Source organism: Eumetopias jubatus, unplaced genomic scaffold (genome assembly GCF_037043125.1).
Source record: "Eumetopias jubatus isolate StellerSeaLion01/CBP00866 unplaced genomic scaffold, mEumJub1_p1.0 scaffold_5, whole genome shotgun sequence".
Taxonomy (NCBI): Eukaryota; Metazoa; Chordata; class Mammalia; order Carnivora; family Otariidae; genus Eumetopias; species Eumetopias jubatus.
This window is the reverse complement of record NW_028274811.1, coordinates 122,682,719-122,708,456: the sequence shown is the minus strand read 5'-3', so window position 1 is coordinate 122,708,456 and position 25,738 is coordinate 122,682,719. Positions and strand designations below refer to the sequence as shown.

At 37.6% G+C, this 25,738-nt stretch overlaps 2 pseudogenes; one reads left to right on the top strand and one right to left on the bottom strand.

The window, feature by feature from the left end:
* Positions 1 to 12,658: 12,658 nt before the first annotated feature.
* LOC114204755 (thioredoxin-like protein 1 pseudogene) lies at positions 12,659 to 24,113 on the bottom strand (annotated as a pseudogene).
* LOC114204866 (ER membrane protein complex subunit 4 pseudogene) lies at positions 24,112 to 24,849 on the top strand (annotated as a pseudogene).
* The last annotated feature ends 889 nt before the right edge of the window (positions 24,850 to 25,738 follow it).

The window sequence follows — 25,738 nt, the reverse complement described above, 5'->3', positions numbered from 1 at the left end:
GTTCAGGTTGTATGTAAACTAAGAACTAGTTTCTGAGTGAAAATCTGAGGAGGTATCTAAGACACAAAATATGTGTGTTTAAGTACTTAATAGCTGGCATTTAATTTGGCTTTTTTTTTTTCTTGTTTATTCTTAGCAAGACAGCAATCTTACCTACCCAGATAAGAAAATTTCCAGGAACTGTAAAGTATCACTGAATTAGATTATTCTATTGGTATTTGATTTTCATGTATATTTTTCTAATCTACCAATTATGTTTAGATCCCTAGACCTGGAAATTTTTTCCCTGCATCTCTAATAGTTTATTCCCAATAGTCAAACTCCTAATAAGCTCTGTAAGTTCAGTGAATATGTGAAAATAAAATAAAACAAAAACAAAAAAACTGAGTTCCATCTCTAGAAAATAAAGCTTTGTTTTAAACATTCATGATGCAGAATGACTACTTAAATGTTATCATAGTGATTAATCAGCAGTGTGTCCAGAAGCAAACTCATCTGAGGTTCATTCTTGTCTCAGGCAGAAGTGAAAATGTCTTGTACCAGTGGTGAGTCAGCTTGACATATCACTCTTTTCTTTATTAGCAAACATGAGCTCACACACTCACATATGAGCAGGTGCTGATTAAGTCATTCTCTAAAGCTTTGAAAGAATAAAATCAATTACTAACATTGTCAATTTGAGATTATAAATTATAACTTGGTTTTTAAGTCCTTTGCTAATTGCCCACCTAAGATTCACAAACCATTTTTAAGAAAGTTTTGTCATGCTACTGATTTCAAATGTGCCCTTTATAAATAGTGAAGCTCTACAGCTCTAAAATTTAATGTCAAATTTCTAGGTCTCTTCATTTTCTTTTTCTTTTTTTTTTAAAGATTTTATTTATTTACTTGACAGAGCGAGAGCACAAGCAGGGGGAGTGGCAGGTAGAGGGAGAGGGAGAAGCAGGCTTCCCTGATGAGCCGGGAGCCCGATGTGGGACTCAATCCCAGGACCCTGGGATCATGACCTGAGCCAAAGGCAGACACTTAACTGACTGAGCCACCCAGGCGCCCCATTTTCTTTTTCTTCTAAGACAAACCAGTTAGTTGTCTTAGGCCATCTCTTCCTCCTTAGGTTGTGTTTCCTTATCCCCTAAACAGTCAGGGGGAGAGTGAGAAATTCAGTTCATCTTGTGAGCCAGAAACTTATACATGTGGAATCAAATCATAACTTACATTTCTTTCAAAGCAGACATTTTCTTTTGAAATGTTACTGTGAGTTTTCAGAAAAACAAAATGTCTAGATGGAGGCCAGAATTTTTTACTTCTTTGGCTTTTTGATTCAATTGCCTCCATAACACAGGCCCAAATATTCCCTCATTTTCATCATCCAGGGAATTCCTAGAGCAAGAAGTAAACTAAAGATGGAAATCTTTAGATTCAGAACACCCCTCTGGCTTCCATCTAGACATTTTGTTTTTCTGAAAACTCACATTAATATAATATCTATACATAAGGAGATAAAATATATATTAGGAAATCAAATCAATATTAGTAATTTGCATTTATATATTTTTTTAATCTGATACTGTGTAAGATAGATAATTAGGTAAAATCAAGACTCATATAAGTTGTAAATAATTAATGCCAAAATAAAATATATTCTTTTTTTTTATTCTTTAGAGTATTTAAAAGCTACTGAGATAGTTATCTATTAGACTTTTTCCCTTTATAAAATACTACCCTAGAGATACTTTCTAAAACCAACTTTCTTAAAAAACAAAACAAAAACAAAAAACAAAAAGTTGTTTAAATCCCTTTTCGCATATGATATTCATTTATTTGAAAGTCACTATAACCAGGGCCCAAACTGGTGAATTGATACATCAAGTGCAACTCAAAACCACTGACACACTAAAATGAAAGGCTTCAAAGTACCACTGAGCTTCTTATTTTTAGTGAGAAAATTGAGACCAAAAAGATTAAGAGACTTGTTCAAGTTCGGATAGTTAACTTGTCGGAACAGCATGTGACAATTGACTTTGGAGACAGGCCAGGAAAATAGATTCACAGGACAAAAATTAGGAAGCTAGAGGGTCCTTAGATTAGGCAAGCACTCAAAATTCAGAAATACTCAGGAGAATAGGGAGAAACAATTGGGTCAGAAAGGGGAAAAGAAATCCAAATAGCCATAGGGACATAAGTGACAAGGGGAACTTGAAATTGGAGCAACCCTGACTCAGCTAGAAAGCTCTAAAGCTGGTTGGAGTGAGTTGTTGTCCATGGGAAGGACAAATCCTGACAGAGGTAGACACTACAGGGAAATGGGGAAGGAGTTCAAGGTAGGATCGGTGGCTGAATAACTGAACAATAGCCTGTAACTGTAGGTATTTGTCTGGAAAATTCTTGGGGTGATATATCAATATTTGGAAATTTGGGGGGAAATTGTTTTGCATGAAGACTATTATTCACAACTGCACTAGCTCTTTCTCTTACCAACTTCTCACACAACAAATGTAACTACCTGTTTACCCATTTAAATATAATCTAGACTACCAGGGATATAATAGTAACTTCTTTCTTATAGAGGTCCATGTGAGAAGAGAGGTGTTAATTCCAATATAACATATTAGAATACAGTAAGCTAAAATTTCTCTTTACAGAGAGTGTTTGTCAGAAGTCAAAGGACTCAAGAGACTTAACCAGAATCTCCAACAGCTCTAATACATGCCCAAATAAGAGCAATAAAACAGGATATTCTTTGTTGGGTCTTTAGAGATGAACTCTTGAACTCTCAGTACTTATTCTTGACAAGGATTTTTAACTCAATGCTTAGATCAGCCTACAGTGCAATGGAAAAGAGAAAAACCACAAGAGCTTTCCTTTTCTCATGAGGCACATGATGTACCCTTCAGGCTATCACAGGGCAGTGGGCTATCACTAACACTCAAGGCTAGGATAAGAACTGTACTAACCCTAACCTTTCCAATTTTAGTGGACTTTAATGGGCTATTTGTACAATAATTTACTGCTGAAGATAATTCACAGCCCACACAATTCTACTTAAAGCCCATCCTTCAGTGTCTGAGGAATTATGACTTTGTTTTTTAGCTTTAATTAGCTGGCAAGGTAGGAGGGTTAATGACATTGGTACACAGCCTTTGCAGCTATAACAAGTTTGTCCTGACAGAAGATATACAAAAAGAGAATTCATCGGATCTCAATTAGAAAACGATTGGCCAAAAGCATGGAGGACGTGTTTTCTAAATGTTAGATAGGTTGGGGATTTGATCAAAATAGTTAATGCAATGAATTACCCTTGATCCTTTGTTGTAGTTTTCTGAGACACTGTCATAACTTTGTCTAATCCCACAATTATAACCCTTAACAGTAAGAATCCCAGTTTTTCAATCCATGAGTAGAAAGTTTATGCATAACACCTGAACCTGTGTGGCTGTATTAGTGGATGGAGAATTTGAGTATTCCCCACTCTTGCCTGCTGGGTACAGCCTGATACAAGGTCCCTACTCTTGCATTCTCTAGTTGGTACTTCTTAGGCCAAGACCCAGGGACATTATGTTCTTCTCAAATGACTAGTCCTACAAATTGCCTATTTCTGTGAAAAAGAGATTGAAAAGTGCCAGAATCTACAGCCATGGGAAAGAATGCAGAAAATGGCAAAGAAAATCTTCTCTCTTTTTGAACTTGCAGAGAGTGTGTACTCGGTATATAAAGAAGACAGAAGTATAGAATACCACTAAATATATTTCGATTTAGCATCCTGGAAATTATGGAAGTCAACCCACTAAAGTGTTGCCAAATTCTGGAGGCTTACTGAGCCTTTTTTGCAACTGTTTTGGTAGTATGTAGCCTTGATAAGACTAGCATTATGAAAATTATGTCAAAATTGCTATACTATATATTGTGTGCAAAAGGAATAATATGTTTTTTTGATTTCTGTATCTCTAATCCTTAGCAAGTACCTAGAACATAGTCAGTACCAATGTGTGTGTGTGTACACATACACAAATATAAATATACATATATAAAAATTGTAGCTTATTTATTTATAACATTCAAAGTGGAGGACTGACATAGTACTTTACATTTTACAAAGTGCTTTTCATACATACTCAAATTTACACTTCATTGAAAAATTGCTATAGAGCACGCCTATTCCCTGAAACTTCAAGAGACTCAATTATACAATAAGAAATAGAACTTGGAAGTATGAATTGTGGCTCAGCAAGAATTTCCTTGGAAATTCCTTGGAAATAGGGTGGATCTTTGAATAATGAAGTTTTACACCTCCATCCTTCTCATCCATCCCCATGATCTTCAGTTCCAAAAGAGTGTAGGTAAACTACAGTTGGGAATCCTCTGAACTCAGAAATTTTCAGTCTACCTGATAAGCTCACCAAACTTTGGGCATGTTTTTGGTAGGAATAAAAGGAGGTGACAGAGAACTATGTTCATTCATTTGTAGCCTTGATTTGGCATATATCTTTAATTGTATGTTTCTGGTTTGGTTGTAAACCAAAGAGGAAATGACCCTATATCTGAGTGATCATTCCATCCAGTCCTCAAACCTAAATTAGCTTTTGTGGTCTGGCCTGGTTCAAATGCCCAAAGTATTCTAATGTGGATGGCTTCTGTTTTAACTTATAAAACTATATATTTATGGTATCTTTAGGACAACAAAGTTTTATTTTGCATATTTGATGCAAAGAGTCCTTGAATTATCGTTAGTGAATATTTATGGAGCATCTCATACAACCAAGTCAATTCCTGCTAGGAATTGTGAAGAGAAATAAGGAATGTAGTTCTTATTGGCTGAGTTGTGTCCCCTCACCTCCAGAAATAATATGTTAAGGTCTTAACTGAGCCCCTATACCTCAGAATGTGATTATGGTTTGGAAATAGGGTCTTTGCAGAGGTTAAGTAAGTTAAAACGAGACCACTAGCGTGGGCTCTAATTCAGTATGACCGGTGTTCTCATAAGATTTGGACACAGAAGATTTGGACATAGACACATACAGAGGGAAGATAATATGAAAACATAGGGGAAAAATGTCCATCTACAAGTTTAAAAAGGAGGCCTAGAATAGATCCACCTTTCATGACTTTCAGAAGAAGCCAAACTTGCTGACATCTTGATCTTGGATGTCTAGCTTTCAGAACTGTGAGAAAATAAATTTCTGTTGTTTAAGCCACGCAGTCTGTGGTACTTCGTTATGGCAGCCCTAGCAAAGTAATACCACTTCACTCATGATTCTCATTCACTAAGATCTTACATTTATTTCTATATCCATGGATATGAAATGAAAATAAATAAAATTTAGGCTACTTAGCATTTTAAATACACATATAATGAAACAGCTTGTATTTCTTATAGCATCCTTCTGGTAGCATGAGAGGATTGGGTTGTTTTGTTTTGTTGTTTGTTGTTTTTTCTGTTACCGATCAGAAGACGATTTACAGAATGATTTTATTTTTACGTGCAAAACATACTTAACACAATTTTTGAAACACATAGTTCAAGTGCTCTGTTTCTCTACTACATGGTTTCCGAAAACATCAATGCATAGGTAGAACCTGGGAAAAATCAAGTAGCTAATATAATTTATCTTAAAGATCTTGTTAATTTTTCCTTTCAGTGACCCTGTTCGTCATTTTGGTAAGCTCTTTCCAAATAACTAATGTTCTTTGACTTAGTTACCAAGCCATGAATCTAGCCACTGAGATGCTCAGTTCCAAGCCACATTGTTCTTGACCTTTCACTTCTCTGGCAAAAGTTACATGTCCTAGTGTCCATTTTTTCAGGGATTATGCTCTCCTATCTTATGTGGTAAATCAGCCAACCTATAAAAGGTATGTTTGGTCCTGCATGTTCATTACTTCATTCCCTAGATAATTATAACTTAATGCATATTGTAATTTTCATGTATTGCAAAAAAAAATGACTTATTCTATCCATAATGGTAAAAAAGAATATTTTGTAGTTAACTGATCCTTTGTTATTTATAACATCACATTCATATTCAGTTAACATTTTTCTGAACACCCCTTATGTATCAGACATAGAATTTTCATGCCCATTCCACATATGTATTGCAATCCTCATTTTACAAGAGGGGAAAAAAAAGCTTTGAAGAGAGGTAATAATCTGCCCTACACCACACAGTTGATAAATAGTGAAACTGATATTCAAATCCAAATCCTGACCCAGGTCCATTTTTGTTATTATTATTATTATTATTTGCTACTGTCTCCCATTTTGATATCCCAATGTGTTTATAAATGTTAGTGGAAGGAAGTCAAGGGAAAGAAAGGAGAAAATATTGAAACCAAGTATTTATTTTCTTTTCTATATTCCATTCCCTGTTCTGTACTTGCATCTCTGGGGAGAAACACAAAAATTGGTTGGAAGCCTAAGAATGTGGCAAGAAATAGCAGGCATCAGAATGGCCTAGTTATAAACAAGAGGTCCTCGGTGCTCCCCTAGGATAAATGCTGTTTAAAGTACACATCAATGTAATATCTGGAAAGGATTCTAAAAACAGACACCTATTTAAATCCTTCAGTCAAACAAATATTTCATCTCAACACTTTGCTTACTTGAAAGAATAAGCAAACTTACTTAAACAGGCTATGTGTTCTAAAAAATAAAAGAAAACTTATACACAGAATTTCCCTCTGAGCACAACTTACTGATTTTTCTAGATGTCATCCTGAAGGAAGCAAAAATATTACAACTCAAGAGCAAAAGCATACTTTACAAATGTGAACTTCTAGTTTTAGGTTGGAAAAAATCTATCTTATCACATCTGAGCTGCATAAAAGAACAAGTCAGCAAGACTTACACCCACAGTTATCTTTTTTTTTAAATTTATATGAAAAAAAAACCTCTTCTAGAAAAAACTATCTATTCAGAAATCCTCTGAAAGGATTTCGATTTTATAATCTAAACTTCCAAGCACAATTCCACAGAGAGGAATGTGTTCCCCCCAAAAAGAAGAAAAAAAGAGTATCTTTGCAGTTCAAACTAAATTAAGTGTTTAGGAAAATGATAAACTTCAACCAATAAAATTTCATAAAACATTTTCACAAATAACAATCTAGGGAAGAGCAGGATTTAAAAAATGTGTATTCTGGTTTAGGTTTAGTAGCTGTGTGTCTGGAGCATCAGAGTGATCATCTGAATTTTCAGTGGGATGGACAAAAATAACCATTTTACTGCTAAAACCATTTTTTAAATAAAATCCTACAGGGATGTCTATAAATATTTAAAATGTATTATATAGATATCTTTTAAAATTTCATATATATGTATGTTTTTCATTTTCTATTTTTATATAGATGCAGAATTGCTTTGTCTAAAGCCGAGTTGCAGGTGTTAAGCCTACCTGCTCCTCTTTCCTCTCAAGCTCCCAACAGATTACTGATGACCACAGTTTGGAAACCTCTCAACCTTGAGCACTCTTCAGTATCTTCTAGGTATGGAAATTACCTTTGCATGGCTCAAATGTATTAGCCAATATATTAGCAAATAAATGAACTTTAGTAAGAAGACCACACATACATCAGGCATGGCAAGAACTTTTAATTCAAGTGCTAAGGGAGGCCTGGGTGACTCAGTCAGTTAAGCATGGGACTCTTGATTTTCACTCAGGTCATGATCTCAGGATCTTGAGATCAAGTCCAGTGTTGGGCTCTGTGCTGAGCATGGAACCTACTTAAGGTTCTCTCTCTCCTTTCCCTCTGCCCCTCCCCTGCTCATTCCCCCACCCCTGCAAAAAAAAAATAAATAATAAATAATTCAAGTGCTAATTCTTTCTATTACTAGTTAGTACATGATACCACTGGGCAAAAAGTAATGAAAACACTATGATAAATTTATTGAATCTTCTATGCATCTACAAGTTGAAGTTATTACATCTGTGCACACAATTACACATTTGTAATCCCAGCATAGTCACTTGTACATATAATATTTAAAAATTCCCATAAATAGGAAAATGTGGTGACAATAATATTGCAAAATTATAACTGAATACTTTTCTATTCTGTTCTATTAGCAAAAGTATAGTTATGAAAACTCATGACTTTGGATGATGAAGTTCTAATTGTTCTCATTTTCCCTGAAAGGAGAAAATAGTTCTGCTTAATGAAATCTGATTAGGGGCACCTGGGTGGCTCAGTCTGCTAAGCATCTGCCTTCAGCTCAGGTCATGATCCTAGGGTTCTGGGATGGAGCCCTCGTGGAGGGCGCACTGCTCAGTGGGGAGTCTGCCTCTCCCTCTCCCTCTGCCCCTCCCCCGGCTGTGCTCTCTCGTGCTCTCTCTCTCTCTCAAATAAATAAATGAAATCTGTAAAAAAAAAGAAATCTGATTAAATGGTAGGAGAAAGAAGTCCAATATTAGAGACCAAAGGGATGGTCTAGAGACCAGAAGAAGAAAAAAAAGTGGGGTTTAGAGCATCAGCTGTGTAACTCAGTCCCAGTAACTGGATAATTCATTCATGACTGCACTTCTCTCAGGGAGAATATTTTCAGTGATATACCTTGAACGAGACAACAAATCATTATAGAAAGATGACAGACTTTGGGATTAAATTCTCTGGGTTGAAATTCCAACTCAGTTATTTACTACAAACGTACTCATTCTTGATTCCTTCATAATAAAACGATGAGTGTATCAACTATCTAGTTGGGTTGTTGAGAATATAAAAAATACCACAAGAAAAATTCCTGCCATCCGAATCGGCAAAGAAGAAGTGAAACTCTCACTTTTTGCAGATGATATGATACTTTATGTGGAAAACCCAAAAGACTCCACCCCAAAACTGCTAGAACTCACACAGGAATTCAGTAAAGTGGCAGGATATAAAATCAATGCACAGAAATCAGTGGCATTCTTATACACTAACAACAAGACAGAAGAAAGAGAAATTAAGGAGTCGATCCCATTTACAATTGCACCCAAAACCATAAGATACCTAGGAATAAATCTAACCAAAGAGACAAAGAATCTGTACTCAGAAAACTATAGAATATTCATGAAAGAAATTGAGGAAGACACAAAGAAATAGAAAAATGTTTCATGCTCATGGATTGGAAGAACAAATATTGTGAAAATGTCTATGCTACCTAGAGCAATCTACACATTTAATGCAATCCCTATCAACAACAACTTTTTTCAAAGGAACGGAACAAATAATCCTAAAATTTGTATGGAACCAGAAAAGACCCCGAATAGCCAGAGGAATGTTGAAAAAGAAAAGCAAAGCTGGCAGCATCACAATTCCAGACTTCAAGCTCTATTACAAAGCTGTCATCATCAAGACAGTATGGTACTGGCACAAAAACAGACACATAGATCAATGGAACAGAATAGAGAGCCCAGAAATGGACCCTCAACTCTATGGTCAACTCATCTTTGACAAAGCAGGAAAGAATGTCCAATGGAAAAAAGACAGTCTCTTCAATAAATGGTATTGGGAAATTGGACAGCCACATGCAGAAGAATGAAACTGGACCATTTCCCTATACCACACACAAAAATAGACTCAAAATGGATGAAAGATCTCAACGTGAGATAGGAATCTATCAAAATCCTCGAGGAGAACACAGGCAGCAACCTCTTCAACCTCAGCCGTAGCAAATCCTTCCTAGAAACATCACCAAAGGCAAGGGAAGCAAGGGCAAAAATGAACTATTGGGACTTCATCAAGACAAAAAGCTTTTGCACAGTAAAGGAAACAGCAACAAAACCAAAAGACAACTGACAGAATGGGAGAAGATATTTGCAAATGACATATCAGATAAAGGGCTAGTATCCAAGATCTATAAAGAACTTATCAAACTCAACACCCAAAGAACAAATAATCCAATCAAGAAATGGGCAGAAGACATGAACAGACATTTTTCCAAAGAAGACATCCGAATGGCCAACAGCCACATGAAAAAGTGCTCAACATCACTCAGCATCAGGGAAATCCAGATCAAAACTTCAATGAGATACCACCTCACACCAGTCAGAATGGCTAAAATTAACAAGTCAGGAAATGAGAGATGTTGGCAGGGATGTGGAGAAAGGGGAAACCTCCTACACTGTTGGTGAGAAGGCAAACTGGTACAGCCACTCTGGAAAACAGGATGGAAGTTCCTCAAAAAATTGAAAATAGAGGGTGCCTGGGTGGCTCAGTCATTAAGCATCTGCCTTTGGCTCAGGTCATGATCCCAGGGTCCTAGGATCGAGTCCCACATCAGGCTCCCTGCTCAGTGGGAAGCCTGCTTCTCCCTCTCCCACTCCCTCTGCTTGTGTTCCTGCTCCTGCTATCTCTGTCTCTGTCAAATAAATAAATAAAATCTTAAAAAAAAAAAAGGTTGAAAATAGAGCTACCATATGACCCAACAATTGCAGTACTAGGTATTTACTCCAAAAATACAAATGTAGTGATCCAAAGGGGCACATGCACCCCAATGTTTATAGCAAAATGTCCACAATAGCCAAACTATGTAAAGAGCCTAGATGTCCACCAACAGATGAATGGATAAAGAAGATGTGGTATATATACAATGGAATATTATGCAGCCATCAAAAAAAGAAATTTGCCATTTTCAACGACATGGATGGAACTAGAAGGTATTATGTTAAGCGAAATAAGTCAATCAGAGAAAGATAAGTATCATATGATCTCACTGTTATGAAGAATTTGAGAATCAAGACAGAGGATCATAGAGGAAGGGAGGGAAAAATGAAACAAGAGAAACCAGAGAGGGAGACAAACCACAAGAGATGCTTAATCTCAGGAAACAAACTGAGGGTTGCTGGAGTGGAGGGGGGTGGGAGGGATGGGGTGGCTGGGTGATGGACATTGGGGAGGGTATGTGCTATGGTGAGAGCTGTGAATTGTACAAGACTGATGAACCCCTGAAACAAATAATACATTATATGTTAATAAAAACAAAAATAATAACAATAAAATGCCTGCCACATGGTAGACAAATGGTATCTAATATCGTTGGTCTTACTTAACATGGTCCTGGAAAATGTTGAACAGAAATCTACTTCAATTGAGTAATGGTAAATTTGAAAATGAGAGTGAAAGGATACAAACATATCCTGTGTAATAATCATTGCCTATTTAGCATTGACTACTGTGTCTCCCCCCATACCTGCTAGTGATCTAAACCTCCCCATTCCCAGACAAGAAGGATTTTGGAAAAAAGAGGGTTTAGCAAACAAAAGAAAACAGTTTTTTTTTTTCCTTTCCAAATAGACCAGGCCCTGTGAATTAAACTACTGAGAAATATCAACCTTATGCTCTACCTTATTACTTACACCATACTTTAAAAAGTAATAAGTTGTTTATTGTGAAATTTGTTTCCTGGCTGAAAGAGAAGGATCTCTACTCTCAACATGCATAAATTTAGGATTGGGAACTAGATGTGAAATCTTTAATCTTCTTGTGAAATAGCTCATCATGATACTTTGACAATTAAAAGGTTACTTCAGCCAGGGGGCAGGTAGGGGAGCAATACAATCCTTTTCATCAGTTATCAGTGCTACTTAAATAGTCGTTTTTATCAATCCCACATTTAGATCATTGATTTGAGTCAAACTTCTCAGATGTACAATTTAGCGTTATTCCTGAAATCTCATGGAGGGAGGGGAGGGTGATAGACATTTATGAACAAAATAAAACTGAAACTGTCCTTTAATTTTCCTGAACAGAGCTGAGAAATGTAGGGTACCCTCAAGTTTGTAGAAGAGTATCCTTCCCCAGAGAAGTGCTTCTGCTCTTCCAGGATGTGTCCCCATAGAAGTCCTAGGGCTCACTTCACACACCCTAGGCCCTAAATGGAACAAGATCACAGTAGGCATCCATTCCTCTCCCCTGTTTCTGGTTAGGAACACCTTTCTGATCCCTTAATTCTTTTGATTACATTCTATCTCTTACAAATTCCACCTTTCTGCTCAAAATATTCAGCAGAAAATTGGGAAGAGTCCCTTTATAATACATGAATCCATAGTCTAGAAATATCCTTTCACATGGGATTTTCATGCATTTGGTGTTGTCCTTTGAGTATATGAAGGGGCACTACTTACGGCTATCAGTATGGATGCAAGGTCACAGAATGTGTGGGTCCAGCCACTGCTGGGAGATCCCACAGGTGCATACTACTGAGCCCTCATTTCACACAAAGCACACACCTATTTCCAGTTGCTGAGAAAAAACTGTTACCACCACTCGTCATTGCCTACTTGTTTGCTGTGACCTAAATTGGAATTTCAGAGAAATCTTCCAAAAAAAAAAAAAATACTGCAAAACTGTTCTCCAATAAAAGTTTTCAATTGACTATCCAGGAACTGGGTGGTTTCATCAGTTCTGCTAAGAGTCTTGCCACCTCTCTGATTTTTGAAAACTCTTTCTTAAAAAGAGGGGTATTGGGAAACAATGCAAATTTGCCAGTTTATCTTAGAGTTTGGGGTTTAGCTATTGCTTTTTTTTTTAAGCTTGGCAAAAATGAGTGACTTTTTATTTGCCATTGCATGTATCTAGATTACAATAAAAATACTAGTGATACCATCTGAACAAAAGCAATGATTTATTGGTAGTAACAATGAACGGAATATTGACAGTCTCTGAAGAGAATCAAGCAATTATCCAGGAGCTATAAACCTGATTTCAGTGTGGTTTTCTGGTGTCTTTTGTGGCTTTCTCCTTTTTTGCCAACTACTGGCTTAAAGTCATTCATATTTGTTGCTTGGACTGCAGTACCAATAACGGTAACATATGAAATTATGATTTCCTCACCTTGATTAGACCAAACAACTATAGTTACACTGTTAAGATTAATAATAATGAAGTGGGACAATGCCACCTTCTTTAATATTATCCTCCATTATTTCCAGAGGTTGAGTTGGTCACTTCTTTCTGCTTCTTCAAAACCCATAGACTGGGGTAGATTGGTAAGATTTTTTACATATTTAGGCGCCTATTAGCTGTCCCTTGCAATCTCATTGAATAGAGCTTAGCAGTTGATGAAGTGCTACAGTAATAAGTAGCTGTTCATCACAATCATTCCAAGGTCATGCTTTTTTGGAATCAGTTGTCAAACCCATGCTCTTTGCTTTCATTAAGACATGAGCAGCATGTTAATAGGAGACATTAAATCCACACAGCCCTTTGGAATGTCTGTGTCCCTACAGCTTCCAGGGTCATTTTCTAAGCACTGCTTAACGTTTTCTGTCTTCTAATCCCACAGCATCGCTCCTTGATATTGGTCAAGTCTCACTTTGTTTTGAAAAAACAAATATTAGTGTTGCTGATAGACTGTTGGTAGCAGCTGTTCCCTGACACTAAGGCACATCTACTTCCAAGAAAACTGCCTGTGGATACTTGTTTACTTGTAGAACTGAATGCTGCCCCCTCACATGGTGAACTGGACCAGGGTGAGTCTGGAGCCCACGCTGCCCAGCTCAGGCTGCTAGGTAGCTGCTGACTGGCTTCTCTGCCACATTTCTCAGAGAGCCTGCCAGGGCAGCCACCATGCCACCAACTTCAAAACTGAAGGACAGGAAGACCCAGGAGAGAAAGGGAGCAGGCTCCTGAAGGTCAAGGCCTGAACAGAGGAGGTGACAACCAGCAAGTCTTTCTCTGGACTCTGTGCAGAGTTCACCAGAAAGCAGAACTGCTGAAGGGGGTGGGGGAGCAGTAGAGGGGAGGGGAGAAGGGAGGGAAGGAAAGGCATGTGGTACCCAGCTGGGTTTACCTATTGCTTTTAGCATCTCCTTTGCAAAGTCTGATTGTCACTATCCCAATGCTTCAGGGGGTGGTAGGCAGAATAATGGTCCCCAGAAGATGGCCACATCCTAATCCCTGAAACCTCTGCATATGTCACCTTACATAGCAAGAGACTTTGCAGATGTGATTAAGTTGAGGTTTTTTGAAACGGAGAGATTATTCTGGATTATTCGGATGGGCCCCCTATAATCATAAGGGTCCTTAAAAGTAAAAGAGGAAAGGGGCAGGGAAAGTCAGAGTCAGAGAAGCAGAGGTCTTGGAGTGATAAAATTGAATTGGATTTGAAGATGGAAGGGAGTTATAAGCCAAGGAATGCAGGCAGCTTCTAGAAGCTGAAAAAGGCAAAGAATGGACTCTCTCCTAGAGCCTCTAGAAGGAATGCAGTCCCCCTGCATCTTGTATGTTCCTAGTCTTGCCTAGTACCTCATCCTAGCGCCTAGCAAAGACCCTGCTATTTGGTTAGAGCCTATAATTATCTGTGGATGAATAAAGAAATTCTATCCCGAAGTTTTGTCAAATCAGAGGCTCCAATACTCCTCACTAGTATCTTCATTCAACAAGGTCCATATGTTGAGTCATCTATGAACTCAGAAGCCCAATATGTATGTCAGCATTTCTGCCTTCCTTCTTACCATTTCCACTACTCGGGCCCAGTCTTACCCCTTATACTATCTACAGCACTGATCACCGTGCCCTGCAGATAGCAATACACACATTTCATTGTCAATGATGATTACAATAATAACAGAGATTTGTGAGCGTGATTTTAGCAATCATCAGATAAAGAAAGAAGAAATGGAATGAATCAATCAAGAACCAACCAGAAAAAGATAATCATTCCAAGTATTTAAAATAGGAGTGACATTGGTTTAATAGACAGACCTGGGACTCCAAGTGAGAGGAAAATGTGGTAACCCTGAGATTAGAAAGAGCAGAAGCTGCCACTACACCTAGGCTGGGACAAAGGAATTGATGGGGTTATTGGAAACCAAAAGAGCTTGGCTCACCTGGAGGAAGCTAGGAGGGCCTGTTATGTGGGAGCTGGAAGCAGGGAGTGCACAGGTGCAGATGGATATGTTGTCTGATGCAAAGAAAGGGGTGAAGAAATGTCTTGGATAACATTGTATGTCAACTATACTTTAATAACAAAAATTAAAAACATATACATACACACACAAAAATAATACTGAAAAAAGACAGATGGACAGGAAGGAAGGAGGGAAGGAGGGAGGGAGGGAGGGAAGGAGGGAGGGAGGGAGGGAGGGAAGGAAGGAAGGAAGGAAGGAAGGAAGGAAGGAAGGGAAGAAGAGAGGGCCTTGGACTCTCCCTTCTCTCATCTCCAATCTCCTGATAGTGCCCACTGCTAGCCAAATCCACTCAGAAGCTATCTGACACATGATTGAGGAAGATCATTTTGGACCCCCCCTAAAATACATGGAGTTCAGCATAGGGTTGGGGGGATCAGAGAGGAGGTAGAATAAGGAATGACTCTGAGTTCAAACACTCCAAGGAACAGCATGCAGAAGAAAGGGATTTCAACTCCTTATATAAAAGCATACAGTAAATTCCTAGAATCTAATTGTCTCTTAATTGGTTTGTAATACACCTTTAGTAAAACATTTAAAATAATCTTAATTATTATATCTATAACAAAGGTTGAAAAAACTATAATAAATGAATGTAAAACCTGAGTTCCAAGGAATACCTCATACACTATTTGAAGCAATCATAATAATCTGTTATTGAATAATGTCAAACGGAAACTAGTTTAGAACGCTCTGTACTCCTAATTTGCATTCCATGCTAGGACATATATCTCCTAAAATAAACATGAGAGAAGTGTAAACCACGCCAGGTCAGGAAAAAAAAAAAGAAAGAAAGGAACTCAGCCAACATCAATGGACAGACACGTATTTTCCAAGAGATATACCTAAAGTGTGGGCTGATTTTTCTGTTGAAGACAATATAAACTGTCATTTGACCATGAAGATTTGGAAACAACACCTAGAGCTAAATAGATAAGAAAAAAATTAAGTAATGCCATGGCATGTGTATAGGATAAAGTGACATAAAGTACTTGCCAATTGTTATGTTTTAAAGCGAACAGGAATTTTCCTATGAGCTGAGAGTAGTAGATTACTGACATCCAAACATCTTATGGGTTTTTCTATATTTTCTTTTTCTTCCCTGCTTATGATTGGGGTGGGGGGAACCCATCACCTCGCGATTCATGACCTAAATCTCAGAACTTTAACTCCATTGCCAGCTAGACAGAAGGATAAGTCATTTTGTTATGACTAATTAGCTATTTATCCTTTGAAAATATTAAGCTTATGCCGGGTAGACTTAATTTATGTTATGATTGAAATGGTCATGACAGTTCATTGTTCAGAGTTGAAAGAACATTTTTAAAAAGGCAATATGTTAGTCAATAAAATAATTACAAGATTTGTGCTATGAAAACTATGCTGGTTTTTCTTTTTCAACTGCCTCCTGATAATTTCACCATCCCTGATTTCCAAATTCTGGAACCAAGCACAATTTAAATTGTGCTGCTTTCCCCCCTTTATCCTTAAAAGTCCAACTCTAACCTACTGTCCTCAATGCAGTCACAACTTTTGCTCACCAAAACCCACAGCCATTTTTTTAGACCACAATGGAATTTGGTCTCTGTTAATACTGCAGCGCTTTCTAACTCCTACCCACTGATACAATTTTGTCCATATTTTATTCCTACGGATTCCTAAGCATTTGAATATATTTGTTTCTAAGTTAGTTATGAGTCCTTTGAAGGTATAAACAATGGCTTATTTTATCTGATATGGGAACCAGCCTCTCCCAATATATATTTATCCTTTCATGTTCTCTTATTATTTCTTTCCTTGTGTTATTTTTCTGCTGCCACTCATTTTAAATAGGATATTACACTCCTCACCTATCTCTGAATATATGGCCTAGATCTGGGAATTTCTTTATAAGAGTAATTTAGGGGGCACCTGGGTGGCTCAGTCAGTTAAGCCTCTGCCTTCGGCTCAGGTCATGATCCCAGGGTCCTGGGATTGAGCCCTGCGCTGGGCTCCCTGCTCAGTGGGGAATCTGTTTCTCCCTCTGCCCCCACCCCCTGCCCGTGCTCTCGCTGTCAAATAAATAAATAAAATCTTTTTTTTTAAAGAGTAATTTAGTTGCAGCTAAGTCCCTTGGACACCTCTCATTCCCAACCAAATATGTCAGGACCAGATAAAACTTCTTTAAAAGCCATACAACAGGGGTGCCTAGGTGGCTCAGATGGTTAAGCATCTGCCTTCAGCTCAGGTCATGATCTCCAGGTCCTGGGATCGAGCCCCAAGTCGGGCTCCCAGGTCAGCAGGGAGTCTGCTTCTCCCTCTCCCTCTGTCTCTCCCCTTGCTTGTGCGCTCTCTCTCTTTCTCTCAAATGAATAAATAAAATCTTTTTTAAAAAAGCCACAAAACATCATAGTTATATTTGTGAGCTTGTTCAGTTCTGTAAATATTTTTTAATCAAAAATGATGGATATAAGGAACACAAAGATAAGTATGTCATGACTCCTGCCTTCAAGTGGTTCATTTTTAGTGAGAGAGAGATCAAGTGACCAAATGCAATATGCCTGGTGTTATGGCTGAATTGTGTGCCCCAGCCCAAATTCATATATTGAAGTCCTAACCCCTAATACCTCAGACTATGACTGTATTTGGAGATTGGGTCTTTAAAAAGTGATTAAGCTAAAATAAGGTTGTTAGGGTGAGCCCTGGTCCAACCTGATTTGTATCATTATAAAAGGAGAAAATCTGGACACACAGAGAAGAGGCTATGTGAGGACACAGCAAGATGGCCATTGACAAGCTAAGGGAAGAACGGAAACCAAACCTCCTAACACCTTGATCTTGGTCTTCCAGTCTCCGGAACTGTTAGCAAATAAATTTCTGTTGTTTAGACACCACATCTATGGTATTTGGTCAAGCAGCCCTAGGAAACACATACATTTGGTGAGCTCCACATGGATGTCAGCATAAGATGCCGTAAGAGCAAACAGAAGGGGGTCTATACATAGTTTGCAGCCACGAAGAAAACTTCCTCCACATTGTACTCCATATTATCTGTGCACTCTCTGAGAATATTACTGGATGTCAGTGGAAATTTATCTCTATGTATGTGTACAAATACACAAATATACAGTAATTCAGACTGGTGATTTCCAATGTAATGAGCTAAAGATAGCCAGGAGGCAGAAAACCCAAATGACTATTAAGTTTGGCTAATGGCATTTAGAGTCTGAATGTATGGCCAGGATTGCCAATGGAGAGACTAGATTAGTAACTGTAAGGTCTTAATAAAAGTTACACACACACACAGAGGTACAACAATCATTTTGAGGTTTTTTTGTTGATCAGTTCTATACCAAACAGGGTAGTTCTTACAACAGCTGCTGCTGGAGGGGTATTTTTCTGGCTGCTGCCCGATGTGCATTCTAATTCCTCTGACACTTAACCCTCAATTTACCCCCAGTGAAATAAGGAGGCCCCGCTATTGGTACAGAAGGCAAATGAGGAGGACCTTCTGGCTCAGGGTAGTTTCTCTTAGCCCTAGAACTCAATTTTAGAGAGACCCTCAGTCCCACAAGTAATTGTGCCCTCACGGGAAAGGGGCAAGGAAATGACAGAGACCTCATGCTGCCTAGTAGTAGTGTAAAGCCTTTAGGGCAAGTGCCCAGCACCATTAGAAAGAAAGTGAAACACACCATCAGCACCCTCTGTTCTCTCCCTTGGTCTGGCTCCTGAATTCTTTGGCATCTGTTCCCCAGGTGCCCAAGCCATCTTCCCTGCTGTCTAACTTTGCAGAAGTCCCTCACCTGTCACTACTCGCCGGGTGCTAGAAAATAATGTCTACTAAAAAGTATTTTGCTTTACTAGAAAATAGTTAATCTGGTAAAACTAATGTGTAATGAGGTGTTTATGGTAAATCTTTGTAAGGCACCACTGTAGCAGAAACATGGAAATTCAATGATGCGTTACAGCACTGTGAGTTTTGAGACCAGCGATCCCTAACTCAGAGGAGAGGCAAGGGGTATAAATGAGTAAGGCAGCTGGATGGGGAGCAGTGAAGGAACGACGATGTTCCAATGAAATGGACACAGTAGTTACTCATCCCTGTGTAATTACTGTCAGGCTAGACTATTGCCTATAGCTGCCAAGTGTTCCCGTCTGAATTTTTTTTTTTATCTCTCACTTTTAGTAATAGAAATCATGTAAACTATCAACTCTTAAGTGAACTAAACACATGTATGTACAGGCCAAATCAGCCTTATGGACCAAGACTAATCTATAATTGGAGATATTTTAAGACAACTATTTCTTTGAATGAAAGTAACATCAGTCTTTCTTCTCAGAAGTCAATGAGCATTTTGCACAAGGAGGATTAATTATGTGGGGTAGAGAAGTGAGAAGTCTGGAGAATTGGTTTATAGTTTTCTATATTCCATTCACCAAATGTGTGGCAGCACGTAGGTTCCTTGTCCTTTCTGAATTTGAACTTTATTTTTTTATAGAATGAAAAATTTCTTGTGACCTTATGTGATCTTACGATTCTAACTAATATGTCATTGTAAAATTTCTGCTCAAGATGGCTCGTGAATTTTTGTTTCAGTTTATGAAATATAATCTAATAGGTGAAATCTTTAAAAAATATTAAATATATTTTTCTCTTGTTTAGATTTTTGAAAGATATAGTCAGACTCAAAATCAAAATCACTATCTCAGCAGACCATTGTTAGAAGAAGAGATGGAGAAGGATATGGTGGAGGAGGAAACAAAGATTCACAACCAAACCACCCACCTAACACCTGCGCCTGAAGGTAGCCAAGTAGAAACACCTGAAAATTCAGTAGATCTGGAGAAACAGGTACAGAAAAAAGGGTTAAAAAGAAAGACCTGGAACAATCTTACAAACTAAAATTCCATACTACATGAGGAAAATCAAGGTCATGAAAAATCACTTACATATTTTATAAATAAGAAATTTACTCCTGAGAAATTAGAAACACCATGGCAGTCTAAAAACTATACATACGTGATGTATTAGCAGAGATTTAAAAATGTACCATATCCATATTTACAAAAAGAAGAAGAAGAAGAAGAAGAAGAAGAAGAAAAGTTTTCAGGGAAAAAAGCAGGTGGCTATGAATAATAATAATAACAACAATAATAATAAAAGGACCAATTTGAAATCCCAGGAATAAAAAAATATTTTGACAGAAATAAAAAAAGTCAATGGACAAAAAGAGATAAATAGATAATTAGTAAACTGAATGGTAGCAATGAAAGTAATACAGAGGGATAAAAATGCTTGTTTAATACTTGAAAGCAGAGTTAAGAGAGAGACATAGAGGCCAGAATGAGAAGTGAAAAAAAAGATGAGTTGATAAGAAGGCCATATTAAGGGGTACCTGGGTGGCTCAGTTGGTTAAGCGTCCAATTCTTGGTTTCGGCTCAGGTCATGATCTCAGGGTCATGAGATGGAATTCCCGAGTCAGGCTCTGTGCTGGGCATGGAGTCTGCTTGTGGTTCAATCTCTCTCTCTCCCTCTGCCGCTCCTTGCCAAAAAAAGAATGAAGGCAGTATTAAAAGAGACATTTATTTAGTGTTTTTCAGAATTTTAAAAATTTGTTTCCTCAGATAGAACATGAAAATCAAATGCCAAGAAGCATAAATAGAATAAATTTACCTCTAAACACATTATAGTGAAATTTCAGAACATCAAAGAAAAAACAGTAAAAGTTACCTCTGGAGTCGTATTTCCTAACGAAGACATTTTACCTTTAAAGAAAAGCACTTAGATTGACAACAGACTTCTCAAAAGCAACAGTAAATGTTGAGGGAAAATAGCTGTCACTCCAGAATTCTACAACCCATCCAAATTCTCATGACAAAATCAAGACATAATCAGACATAAAGAGACTGAAGAGTTTTGATGCCCACAGAGCCCCACTAAAAAGAACCAAGAAAGGAAGTATTTCAGCTACAACCATGAACCCAGAGCAATGCCTGAAGCAAAGGTTAAGTGAAATAGTATTTTTTTATTTAATTTTATTATGTTATGTTAATCATCATACATTACATCATTAGTTTTTGATGTAGTCTTCCATGATTCATTGTTTGTGTATAACACCCAGTGCTCCATTCAATACGTGCCCTCTTTAATACCCATCACCAGGCTAACCAATCCCCCTCCCCCGCTCCCCTCTAAAACCCTCAGTTTGTTTCTCAGAGTCCATAGTCTCTCATGGTTCATCTCCCCCTCCAATTTCCCCCCCTTCATTTTTCCCTTCCTGCTATCTTTTTTTTTTAACATATAATGTATTATTTGTTTCAGAGGTACAGGTCTGTGATTCATCAGTCTTACAAAATTCACAGTGCTCACCATAGCACATACCCTCCCCAATGTCTATCACCCAGCCACCTCATCCCTCCCACCTCCCACCCCCCACCACTCCAGCAACCCTCAGTTTCCTGAGATTAAGAATTCCTCATATCAGTGAGATCATATGATACATGTCTTTCTCTGATTGACTTATTTCGCTTAGCATAATACCCTCTAGTTCCATCCACGTTGTTACAAATGGCAAGATTTTGTTTTTTGATGGCTGCATAATATTCCATTGTATATATATACCATATCTTCTTTATCCATTTATTTATTGATGGACATCTAGGCTCTTTCTGTAGTTTGGCTATAAACGTTGGGGTGCACATACCCCTTCGGATCCCTACATTTGTATCTTTGGGGTAAATACCCAGTAGTGCAATTCCTGGATCGTATGGTAGCTCTATTTCCAACTTTTTGAGGAACCTCCATACTGTTTTCCAGAGTGGCTGCACCACTTGCATTCCCACCAACAGTGTAGGAGGGTTCCACTTTCTCCGCATCCCTGCCAACATCTGTCATTTCCTCACTTGTTAATAGTGTTTTAAAAGCAATAATTAATTACCATGATGCTAAAATTCTTTTTGCTTTTATAAAATTAGAATTAGTTTTCTAGACATGGCAGATGGGATGGGAAGAGTTCAGATGGTAGTTCCTAAGTTCCATGTCTCTGGCAGAGGTCAAAGCTACAGATTATTTTAGATTTAAAACCAAAACATTGAAAGAATAAGAAAACTTTTTTTTTGTATTGGGCTAAACTAGTTTTTAAAGATTCTTCTAAATTTAACTTTTATGTATCTGTAAATACAGACAGCTTAATATACTTTAGTTGAATTATAAATTTTCCAAAGAGGACAATGATATAACTGAAATTAACAGTATTTTATTATATCAACAAAGTGGCATAAGGACATGAGCATTAGTAGAGCAAGATCCTTCTATCATCTATTCAGAAAATATTCAAGAATAGACAGGCTTTGTATTCAAACAAAGCTATGCTCTTCCACAACCCAAGCACCTGAGTGTCCACAGGCAGGTTTCTTAATCGTTCTGATGTTCAATTCACTTATCTGTTATAAGGAGTAGCAACATCTACCTTACATGGTTGTGGGGTGAAGTTTTGAGGTAAAGTTTGTAAAGTGCCTGACACATGGTAAGCATTCAATAAATGGAAGCAAATATTTGTTAATAAAAATCATAGGAACCAAATTACACTGGTGAATATATGGGACCGGAGTGCAATTTTAACATCCACGTACTTAGTGGACTACAGAGAGAGAGAAAGGATGAGAATTAAATGAAAAGTGAGCGAACAATGCAAAAAGAGTTCCTAATATGTATCTCAATTCTAGAATGAGCACATATTTGCAAGAAAAGTAATTAATTGAGAAAGAGTAAAATACTTTACTTTTGTCCTTTTTCTTAAGTTCTCTGCCCAAATGGATTGGCAAATGTAATTTAAAAGATCGCAATTTTTTTTTTTTTAAGTTAGAGTGGGACCCATGGTAACCACATCAGCAGAGCTGTAAATCTTTCAGAAATGGGTTTTAAATGAAATTTTGCCTATGGTCGCATAACCTGATGTCCTTGCATTTGGCTCTAAGATGTTCTTTTACCTCATAAGCAATCCCTAGTTCTTGTCACAGAGACTTTTTTTTCCTAAATTTTTTTGCTGATGTAAAAGATTATTGAGAGAATTTTAGCAAGGCCTCTGAGGCAGTATATGGAGGGCAGGCATTTTTCACTATCTTCATTATGTGGACAGGAAACGTAAATCAGGCTGGTAAATACTATTTGGAGCGAAGTTGAGGGCCAATGAAGTGTTAAAACAAATTGAGTCTATAATGAAAAGAAAAATTTTACCGTGCAGAGCTGTTAATATTTTAAGATGAAAGGTGTGTTCACTTTCTAATGCTTGCCTCAGAACCCTCAACTGTGTCTGCAATTTATCACATGTATTCAAAGTTACTAGTTGTGATTTTATGGTGTCAAAAGCGATTAATACCAGAGCCTTGCTTTTTCATTAACCTGATGGATTTGGTATGTCAATGTGTCATGTAGATGCTAGAGAATTCAGCAGCAGCATGGAAGTTAGAGAAAGTTTTCATATGGCACAGATGTTCATATGAGAGCACAAATACATTTTTTATTCTTAATATAATCATAGAAGAGTGTGTTTAATCTAGTCAGGAACATTGTGATGAGATTTCAATGATAACTAGATTTTTTATATAAGCAAAATGTGGTTCAAGATGAGATTGAATAACATTCAAATACTGAAAGTAATGTTTAGATGAAATGATGTAGGAGTTGGAGCGGGGTGGGTAGGAATAGTTTTGGATGAATTATTAGCTACTTTGATACTGCATAACAGATACATGGAGTTCACTGTACTACTCTATTTTTGTGTATATTTGAAATGTTTAGTACAAAAATTTTAATATGATGTTTAAAATGTTTTCAGTAACATTAGAACATGTTTATGATATGGTAAACAAAAATACAAAGCAGGCCACAAAATGGCCAGTGCAGTGTAAACAATGTAGAAAATGTGTAGAAGAAAGGTCATAAAGAGTTGAATATATAAATAACAACCTACTCTTGAAAGTGAAATAATGGGTGATTATTTTTCTACATAATTATTTCTAAATTTTATAAAATTAAGCTAAAAAAGTACAAGATATAATTGAAAGCACTAAAAAAAAAGTGTGTCTCTTACTCAAGAAGGAACTGGAAGAAAGTACCCACATATTAATAGGAAAAATCAATATTAAAACATACACACAGCAGAGTAAGACCAAGAAGTAGCGGGTGTCAGTGGACCTGGGTCCAGGTCCTGCTTTAGAGTAAGGAGCTTCGCAGCTTTGGTAGGCAGCCATGGCCATGACGGCACAGGGGAGCCTGGTGGCCAACCGAGGCCGGTGCTTCAGGTGGGCCATTGAGCTGAGCGGGCCTGGAGGAGGCAGCAGAAGCCGAAGTGACCAGGGCAGTGGCCAGGGAGACTCACTGTGCCCTGTCAGTTACTTGGACAAGCAAGTGCCTGATACCAGCATGCAAGAGACAGAGCTGATCCTGGTGGAGAAGCGCTGCTGGGACATTGCCTTAGGTCCCCTCAAGCAGATTCCCATGAGCCTCTTCTTCATGTACATGGCAGGCAATACGATCTCCATCTTCCCTACTACGATGGTGTGTATGATGGCTTGGCGGCCCATTCAAGCACCTATGGCCATTTCAGCCACTTTCAAGATGCTAGAAAGTTCAAGCCAGAAGTTTCTTCAGGGTTTGATGTATCTCATTGGAAACCTCATGGTTTGGCATTGGCTGTTTATAAGTGCCAGTCAATGGGACTGGTGCCTACACATGCATCAGACTGGTTAGCCTTCATTGAGCCCCCTGAGAGGATGGATTTTAGCGGTGGAGGATTGCTTCTGTGAACAGGAGAAAGAATCACCTGGTGCCTATGTATTGGGATCTCATTTACAACCTTCTTTTTGTGCCCAGTGGCTCCTTCTCAGCATACTAATTCTTAACGTTATCACTCATGCTGAAAAGAACCCAAAGCTCTCTTTACTCCATGGTGAGGAGATGAATCCCAGAAAGACAATGTATGTATCACTCCAAACACACAAAGAAACTATACCACAACGCTTGATTGAAAATAATGTAGAAAACTTTATTTATGTTTCCAGTACAGAGCAAAACAACAAATAAAACTGTAACTCTATGTAAACAAAAGAATGGTTGGTGCTAAGTCAAGAACCAGAGCAGCATCTCCTTTCAATAAATTAAATGGTTGAGAACAATGATTAAAACACACACACACACACACACACACACACAAAGCAGAAACTTCCTTAATCTTGTTACTACCATAAGGGAGAGTGTACAAGACAATCCTTGTTCAACACAGAGCTGTGAGTATCCAGGTTTTGCCTTGTGGTTTAGTCCCAGAATCCTGGATTGAATTCAGCCATTTTTGATCTTTTGACTTTGGGCAATTTACTTAATTCAAGTTATCATTTCCCCACAATTATAAATATACAATTGTACAATTATGCAACTGTCCAAACAATACTAGAACATACCTCATTGGGTTTTATGAAGAATAAGTGAGACAATCTGGACAAAACACTTATTACAGTGTCTTACACATAGTTCTTAAAAAGGTTAACTAACAGTGAGATGGCTCTAAGAGTGGTTCCCTTATGTTTCATTCATATAATTTTATGTTTTTGTATTTTACTTTCTTCTTCTGGTATAATCACTTTAACTGTTGCTAAGATTATTTAATGTCTATGGTACTTTTATGTTGTGAAGAGGCATACTAACCATTGCTTGCAATGTAATTAATAATCAGTCTGTTAAACTTTGCTACAGAAAATAGTTTTCATGTAGAAAAATAATTTGTTAAGACATTTAAAATTTTTAGAAAGAATCTCTGGGGGAAAAATTTCATATAGTTAATGTGGTAGATTAAAGATGGTTGCAAATTCTTTACTATTTATTCCAT